This window comes from Ziziphus jujuba, chromosome 9 (genome assembly GCF_031755915.1).
Source record: "Ziziphus jujuba cultivar Dongzao chromosome 9, ASM3175591v1".
Lineage (NCBI taxonomy): Eukaryota > Viridiplantae > Streptophyta > Magnoliopsida > Rosales > Rhamnaceae > Ziziphus > Ziziphus jujuba.
In genome coordinates this window covers 25,182,499-25,191,172 of record NC_083387.1, presented here as the reverse complement: position 1 = coordinate 25,191,172, position 8,674 = coordinate 25,182,499, and the positions used below count along the sequence as shown (strand labels likewise).

General features: G+C 33.2%; 1 pseudogene; it reads right to left on the bottom strand.

Moving 5' to 3' along the window:
- Positions 1–2,607: 2,607 nt before the first annotated feature.
- On the bottom strand, positions 2,608–6,827 carry LOC132799376 (U11/U12 small nuclear ribonucleoprotein 48 kDa protein-like; annotated as a pseudogene).
- Between the last annotated feature and the right edge of the window lie 1,847 nt (positions 6,828–8,674).

The following is an 8,674-nucleotide window of genomic DNA, read 5'->3' as shown; positions in this document are numbered from 1 at the left end:
AACAAACCGGTACGAAAACATCGATAACAAATAAACCACAATTTTCTAGAAGTACGAGGTTCAACAATAAAAATACCGCGGGCATAATTTATAAAATTTAACCAAATATTTTCGTAAAATATTTAATCCAATTATGCCCGAAAATAACACTTAAAACCACGTACGATTATTAACGAAATATACTTTGCTCATGCATAATAAATAAATTAAACCACAATAAAACCATAACCAAATTGTACCACATGAGCATAATTTAAATACCAATTAAACATAATTAATCGCTCAAAAATGATATAAAAATCCAAACACAATTAATTACTGAAAATACTTGCTCATGTGTAACAAATACCATTTAATCACAATAAAATAATAATCGGGAATTTCTTAATGACCCCAAAATTTCATTTAGCACCAATGGGTAAATATATATAAAATAATATTTTTCCCGATTATATTTAAAATACGCTATATGAGCACAAATTACAGATATCAAATAAATATAATAAATTGCCCAAAATATTTTTAAAGGTTGGTCACTCACCTGGAGCACGCAATTAAACCATGATCCACCATGGGATCAATTTCATGACTCACCGGTGCTCCTAGAACAAAATTCACAGACAGTCAATTAAATTAATATTTTAATCGGGTAAATAATACCCGGTACTCGGGGGGTCAAACACAAACGTTATCCAAAGTAGGCTAATAATATACCAAATCGAAGCTTGAGCGACGAGGATTATATATCCGGTCTCCATTGACCCCAATTCCGCCTGAGGTGGCCGGAAAGCTTCGGCCAGTTTTGATCTCCTCGCATCTCGCAAACCACTTTGAATATTTGAGATTGGAGGCCATATTTGGACTCAGAGGGGTCGAAAATGGTGGGATAGAGGTATGGGTCGGGCTGGGTTGGTCGAAAACGGCAAGAATCGCCGAAAAAACGTAACCGGCCGCCGCCGGATTCACCGGCCAGATTTGGGCGCGTCCGGCGGCTACTGGCCGGGAAATTTGAGGGCTGAGATCGCGAGGAGATGGGCTACACCGGTGGCCGGTGCGTGTGGCATTCCGGCTCTGAAATTCGACCAAACAGTCGGTCAAACAGGGAGAGGGAGAGAGTAAAAGGAGAGAGAGAGAGAGAGAAAATAACTGCTGGTGTTTTGATGGCTTGGGGAAGAAGAAGGGAAGAAAAAAAAAAGAAAAGAAAAGAAAAAGAAGGTGTTTTCCCACGTGGGGAAAAAGAAAAGAAAAAGAAAAAGAAAAAGAAAAAGAAAAAGGAAAATAAAAAGAAATAAATTCAAATTAATTAAATAATCAAATAATAATATTATTATTTAAAATAATAATAAAAATAATTTGATATTACACATGGTTGACATGTGGCTTCTCAACATGGTGACACATGGTCACCTTCATTAAGTCACACGTGGCACATCGTTACGCGTTTTAAAAAAATAATATTAAAATAATACGGTATTTGAAAAACTCTACAGGTCCATAACTTTCAAACCACATGTCCAAATCGGACATGCCACTAGTCTACGGACTCATATCGACGAACACTTCACAACCATGCATAAGTCAAAGCTCAACTTTGCATGAATAAAAAGTCAACTCCGGCACCCCTTGGACAGTTTGGACCTCAACTTGTTTTGCTCATAACTTTCAAACCGTAGCTCCGTTTTCAATGTGCTACTAGTCTACGAACTCGTGCCAACGTGTACTTTGTAACAGTACCTCAGTCAACCTAGAATTCCAACTGGATCAAAAAGTCAACTTTTGACCCATTCGGTCAACGGTCAACAGTCAACCTCGGTCAACGTGCAAAAATTCCGACATGGTTCGGGACGGGGTGTTACAAATACTCTATACTAAATTAAGGACGCTTATAGAATATATATTGCTTTCTCCCCTAATGCTGTAAATACTTGCATCTAGGGTTTAAGGAATGACTTAACGTCAAAGAGAAAACTACACTTAAATAATCCTTGGTCCAACATTGCATTATTATCAATTTATAAATGTTGTGTTGTTTCATATTACAAACATGGATGAATGAAAAACCATCATTTTACAACATTTAGTCTTGCTGCAACTTTTGAGCTTTCTAAAGATTTCTCTGTGGTGCACCCTATGCTAGAATCAATAGGACGGTATTGATTTTTACGTTCTTTAGAATATCATGGTATAAAATATGGTCTTGTGACAATTGCCTTTGAGAAGGGGGAAAAATACAGGGTTTAATGAAAGAAGGCGTTCTAACAATTAAACATTAATATTGTTTTGACTCTACCTACCTGTTTCTGAAAAAAACCCAAATTTCAAAATCACTATAGATCAACAAAATCCTAACCAATAAAGTTTGAACAGTGGAGCTTATTGTAAGATGTATCTTTTTTCTTTTTTGGGCACACTATTTTAAGATGTATATTTGACAAGCAAAGACAATAGAAACTTCAGAAAAACAAAGGTAAGAGAATAAAGCAATAAAGACTTTGAGTGAAAAAATAGTCTCACAACTGCAGACATGTCACATGTGAGACCACAATAACAATATATCAGACAAATCTAGATATTATTCACCAAAAAAGATAAAATTTAGATATTCCAATTCATGACCAAAAGGGGGAAAAAAAATGAATCCATTTGTCCTCGCTGAATTTGCATGACTGTTAAAAGGCATGCATATCTCTAGAAACCTAACTATTTTTAACCCCAATACATCAATCCTCTAAGTTTCTAGTTTTGATTCATTTAATTCACAACATTAAATAAAAGAATTTCTGTTCATACCTGAAAGAAACTGCATTAAGTGAATTATCACAGTAATAATTATACAATTTGCTGATGCCAATTAATGCAGTTAATAGTTCCTCAAGTGAGACCAAGATCTAAATAATGACAATAATATCTTGACGATGAGAACAAGTATAAACAATTTAGGCAAAACTATATAAATGATGACATGACTATTTGCATTAATTCTGTGATTGCATACAGAAAAGAAAGCAGTAAAGAAGCAAAGTATCAAAAGCAATATTGAAAATAAACAATAACGTGAAACAGAACAGTCAAGGATACAGAAGGAGGATACTGGTGTAAATAAACTTGCTGAAGCATGATGACTTCGTACTGCAAAGTAGTGGCAATAAACAAGTCACAAACAAAAGCTCACTCCCAAATTTGTAAATGAAACCATGATAAAAAAAATTAAGAAAAATGCAAAATAACTTACTCCATAAGGTAAAACTACTCTGATTGCTCATGATAATCAGGAAACTGCCCCGCTGAAGTATGGTTACTTGGTAGCCCTTGGTAATTTTTGACATACAATTTATCTGGCTTGCTATAGTTGCTGTTAGTTGAGACATCATCTTCACTTATGCCATGATATTTTGAAGGAACATATCTATCCTCGAATGTAGTTTGCGACCCATGATTCTCATAGGTGTCTCTATCCTTAACTTTTAAGCTGTGGTGAGAATTCCCCACAGATGAAGTTGATCTATGACGCTTGGACATGCTAGAAGATTGCCGTTTAATATCATGATGCTTGGTTCCAATCACCTCCAAATCATTTCCCCCCCTTTGATGATGAGTCTGCCCATGTGACTGGCCATGACTCTTGCATTTTTCAGGGCTCCTAGAATAATACTCTTTATCACTTTTATGCCTACTGACACTTCTCTGATCTTCTTGAAATCCATGGTTATCCTGAAAACCACTACTTGGTTCTTCATAATCACCTGTAGATTGGATACTATAATTAGATTGCAATTGTTTTTTGAAATGATTTGAGCCACTTCCTGCTGCAGATGAGCCATAATTGATTTTTGTTGGCTTGTCAACATCCACGGTGACATCAGAAGCATAACGTGATTCTCATGGAAAGGCTCCTCCTTCAGTTTCCTTCTCAAAGCACCCAATTCCTCCTGCTTGCTTGATTTCATCCATATAATCCTCTATAAGATCCCTAATAACCTTTCAAAATATAAAGATAAACAGAAGGAGAAAATAGAAGGGGAAAGAACAAGTCTTCTGTGCTTAAAACATACGGTAAGATGAACATCTTTTCGATGAAATGTAGCAGACAAAAGTTAAACCTCAAGCAACCAGATAATGAACTAAAGCCAGAATGCAAGTGGGAATAAAACCATCTCCAATTAATAGCCATACCTGGGTTCAGAACGACTAATATGTAGATAATAGTTTGGTAACATGTATGTTACATAACATGCTAATCTGAATACCTAAACTTGCAGAACAGAGGTTGAGGATGATATGCACTATAAATTTAATATGAAAAACAGATGCTTACCTCTAGAGTTGTCCGCTTCCCCTTTTTACCACGATATGACACTCTTCACTGCTTGTAATCCCTTTCTTCTGCCAATAACTCCTCTCTAGTCTTAGTCTTGCTTGTATCCTTGTGTAGACACCCAAAAAATTGATCTTATAAGATTATGAGCTGAAACATTCTACATTGCCAAAAAAACCAATTTTGAGAAGTAAAACACAAGATAACTGCAGAACCAGCTGTTTAATGCTTCATGTGTTGTATGGCTAGTGATAAAACATCATTCACTCGGAGAGACATGAAATTACCAATTTAAGACAAAAACTAAAATTAAATTGATAAAACTTCTCCGACTTTCTTTCAAAAAAGAAAAGTGAAAAAAAACATTGCCTCTCTCACTTCTTTCTACTCTCTTTCTTTATGTCTATAGTCCAGTTGCTCTTTTTTTGTTTTCTCTATACATGTGACTGGAACCACCTTGGCACACTCTCATAATGTTTTATCAATTTATACAAAACAAAAGCTCTAGAAAAGAGAGAGAAATCAACACTAAGCTAAAAATATATAAAGTTTCCTAAAACATACTAACATGATCTACTAGATTTTTCAATAGAAACCAAAAAGTACAACCTGGATATTACCTAGTTAAGAGGCATAAATTCCAGCTACAAATATGGTTAGAAGATGATTTCTAGAAATTGAAACAAATTATTATTATTATTATTTTTGTGTATGGTACATGAATTGAGATTTACCTATATCTACCAAGTCCCTGCTGATTAATGTTAAACAGTATTAGTAATGTTATCAGTCATTACCTGGCTATATGACTGCCGTCGAGGAAGTCCATCATGGTCGATTATAGGTCTATACTGAGGATTATTTTTCCGCTTTTCATTTGCTCTGTTTGACACATAATCATGCTCGGCTATCCTATAACAGAAAACTATAAGTAAGCATTTATATGCACCTTAGAAAGTGAAATATGTCAAGGAAATGAAACTGAGACAAGATTATATAAAGGGGTAAAAAATATACATGAAATTCAGTAGGAAGATTTGAAATACACAGGGCGGGTTGCCGCAAATCAAATAGCACAAGGAACAAGATATCACAAACTACAAACGAAAGGTATTAGTAGGTCTACCATGTAACCACATACTCAAACAGATATCCAAAATAAATTATCATTTAAAGAAAGCACATAATACTAGAAACATAATCAGTCAGCTAGTTAGGAAATCAAATAGTTCGATTATTAATTAAACTAGAAAAAGCTAAGGCCCCAGAAGCCCCCTGTTGAAAAGTAAAGGGAATTTTCATTTGCGTGATGTCAAGCTTAACATGAAGGAAAATTGAAGTGCATGCCCCATTTGCTCCATATGGTTTCAAATTGAAGCTAGCTGAATGTAGGCTTGACTGTCAAGTAAAAAGTACTCTGTTGATATGAAGTCGATCAACAATCTGAATGTGGCCACCGGAAAAGATGCGGTAGAAACACAAAAAATAAACATCATATTGCAAATTGCGAAGGTTATTTTGATTTACCACTTTCTTTTCCCATTTATAGGCCGTAAATTTTAATTAAATTTTCAGCACATTATGCTTGAAAGTCCAAGGATTCTTTGAGGTTTTTTCAAAAATAACTTAAAAGTTTGCAGAAGGTTAAAAAAAAAAAAAACAGAAAAAAAGTGAGTACAGTCAATACCGTTGAGATAAAGCAAGCGGTTGAGAAATGTGTGGTCCCTCCATCTTTTCTTCAAGCAAGGATCTTTCATGGAGTGCTGCAATCGCTGTTGCCACCTGGGACACAAAAACAACCCTGCCCATCACACTTTCATTTGCTATCCTATTCTGTTCCCCATTTGAGCTTTCTTCAAGCGGTTCTCTAGGTTTGGCATCCAATCCCTTTTGAACCTCTTTTAAACCATGATCCTCTGTCTCCTTCTGCTCCTATGGGAAAATCAACAAACCAGATGCGGCATCCAACATACACCACTTGAGAATGTTAATGGAAAATAACTTCCCATTCATCTCTCCATACAGAATAGAAAGCTGAGATGCCAACCACATCAAAGCTTGAACCAAGATGGGACAGTTGAAACTTTTACTATCTGAAGCCACCTCTGTCGCATGCTTGTTCACCAAAGTCAAAGCTCTCCATACAGAATAGAATGCTGAGATGCCAACTACATCAAAGCTTGAACAAGGATGGGACAGTTGAAACTTTTACTATTTGAAACCATCTCTGTCACATGCTTGTTCACCAAAGTCAAAGCTTTCATCCTAATTGCCTTCAAGCACAATCTAAAAAGCAAAACTATATGATCCCTCGTAGCCACATCGATCACAACTCCATATCAAGGAGAATTCGAAATCACCCATCTTGCGAATTTACATTCTGTAAGACTATCCAACCCCAATACGCCATATAGAGTACGTTAAGAGTAAACACAAGGATTTACAATGATTTCTACAGCAACCGGAAAAACTATTATTTAACCTTAAATCTTTTTATATACACATGGGTCATCAGAATTTTTTTCAAAATAGAACATTTGTATGATCCGATTAAATCTGAATACTTATTTATGTCCATAAATTTATCTATACAATTTGTATATCATGTGTTTTTGGCTTTTGCTATAAACAATTTTGATTTCTACATATAGATATCCTCTTCCAGCTCACCATTTTAAAAAATTATCTTAATATTCATTTGCTAAATCTTATAATCGAGAGCTATTGATACAGCTAAAAGAATCTGAACAGAATTAAGTATGGCTATTGATAAAAAAGTATCATAATCTATATCTTCTTTCTAGGTATAATATTTTGCCACCAATCTAACTTTGAAGGTTTCTACCTTCTCATCAGATCCTCTCTTTCTCTTGTAGATCCACTTGTATCTAATGGGTTTTATACCTCTAAGTCAGAATCCATAGATTTTGTCTCACGGTCCATAGCTTTTTTTCATTCTTGTACATCAATATCTTTCAGTGCTCTCTTGTAAATGGTTGGGTCATTATCTGGATTATTCATAATGACCTAATAGACCTCACCTAACAAGGCATAACTTGCAAGTTTATATATCACTCTTCCATTACGAGTGTGCAGCACTGTCTGTTATGCATATATAGAAGAATTCAGGTTATGTGGTTGCAGTGGTGGATCACCAAACTCTTCATTATCCTCTTTTCGTTTTTAAGTTTGGTCTGAAATTGATTCTTTTGCTTATTCACCTTCGCGTATTTCTTATACATGTTCCCCTCTTTGAACATGTATCACCTTACTCTTAGGTTTAAAATTCATCATATAATCAACTTCTAAAAAAGTAGCGTGAGTACTCACAATCACTTTCTTTTTCTTTGGATTATAAAAAATTCCATATCTCGTTCCCTTAGGATAGCCTATAAACATACATGCTTCTATACAAAATTTCATTTTTTAAGATTTATGTTTTAAAACTGAGGACGACTTAGGCAAAGATTAATAACTAAACATCAACTTTATTTTTATATTTTTGGAAAAATATTTTAAGATATAAAAACCGAATAGGGGCATTCCGATAATTAAACTCGGGACCTCTCACATTCTAAAAGAAGAATCATACCACTACACCAAATGCCTTGTTTGTATTTAATTGAATAGAAAAATTATAATATCAATTTTTAGTTAGAAGTGTTAGGCGGTACTTTTTGAAAAAATGTCGCCTTTTATCTTACAATTAGTGACGCTTTGGAAAAGCATCCCCTATTCTAGTATTTAGTGATGCTCTTTTGAAAAATGGTCACTTTTTTATATATTTAGTGGCGCTTTTATTAAAAAAGTGTCGTCTTTTGTTTTTTTTTTTTTTTATTTGAAAGTTATTTTAGTTTTGTCAAATTAGAATTGTTTAATATCTAGATTCATACAAAATAATTAATATACAACAAAATTAAAATAAATATTTACATAACAAATTGATATTTCAAATAAATTAAATATTAACTTATATAATAATTTTATTATTTTAAAATTAATAAGTTTATAGATAGGTAATATATAGTAAATAAAAATATGATAAATTTAATTATTTTGAAAATTTTAATAGATAGTTAATAAAAATATTAGTTAAATATATTAATTAGCAATATGAAGCAAAATAATTAATCTATTCATTTAATTTATTTGTATTTAAATTTTAAATTAATAAAAATTTGGCAAGGTTAATTATTTTATAATTTAAAAGCATTAGGCAAGGTTTTTAATATTCAAAGAATCACCTATTATTTTAATATTTATAATTTTAATTAATTTTATATTTTATTTATAAGTATATAAATATTAAATATATTAATTAACAATATGAAGTAAAATAATTAATATATTCATTTAATT